Genomic DNA, 970 nt, shown 5'->3' with positions numbered 1-970 from the left:
GAGAGAGAGAGAGAGAGAGAGAGAGAGAGAGAGAGAGAGAGAGAGAGAAACATTTCTGAGACAGAGAGAAGAAGGCATTTGGACCCCATATAGTTTTGTTTCAACTGTCAACATAAAAATAATTGTTATCAGTATTGATTACACTTTTCTATATCCTTTTTAAGAAATATCAAAATTTAAAGCAAATTTCAGAAGAGAAGACTAAGAAATTAAATGCTAGATTGGAAGCCATAGAACTGAGATTAGAAGATTCCTTTAAATCAAAGTAAAGAATCTTCCAAACAATCTATTCTGGAACCTACAACAGTAGGAGAAAAGGTAGTACCAGATGAAAATAATACACAAAGACCTGAGTAATTTAGAATGGCAGCCCATAGAAATGCAATATTCTAAGTTAACAATCCAGATTCTGTGTAATGAGGTTACCTTAGAGCAATGCCAATAATAGATTATATGTTTCATTTTATAGACTTTAGAGAATTACATATATACATATGCTTAATATGTATATATGTTAATACATCATACAGTTGATACTCACTCAAGAATTCAATGGGCAACTACTTTAAGTTCTGAAAAGGCTGATTCTGAGCTGCACATTTATTAGAGGTGATGACAATCTTGGAAATGCCTTTGCAGATGGAAATGGATAATGCTTCAACATGTTATATCTATTAGTATACAACAATATTTTAGACATTATAGCATGAAACATGTCACAGATATATCTTACAATCCTACAGGTCAAACAATTTGTAGAGAGATCTAACAGGACTATAAAGGACATGCTCAAAGAACAGAAGGGAAATAATGAATCTCCCAGAGATATATTAAATAATGTATTATGGACTTTAAGTTTTTTAAATGTCAATGAGACAGATAACATAACTGCTAAAATGCACTGGATTTTAGAAAGGACTGGTGAATTAGATCATTATATACGTAATAACTTCAGAATGGAAGGGAGGAA

The sequence above is a fragment of the Grammomys surdaster genome, unplaced genomic scaffold (assembly GCF_004785775.1).
Source record: "Grammomys surdaster isolate TR1022 unplaced genomic scaffold, NIH_TR_1.0 226, whole genome shotgun sequence".
NCBI lineage: Eukaryota > Metazoa > Chordata > Mammalia > Rodentia > Muridae > Grammomys > Grammomys surdaster.
This window is presented reverse-complemented; position numbering follows the sequence as displayed.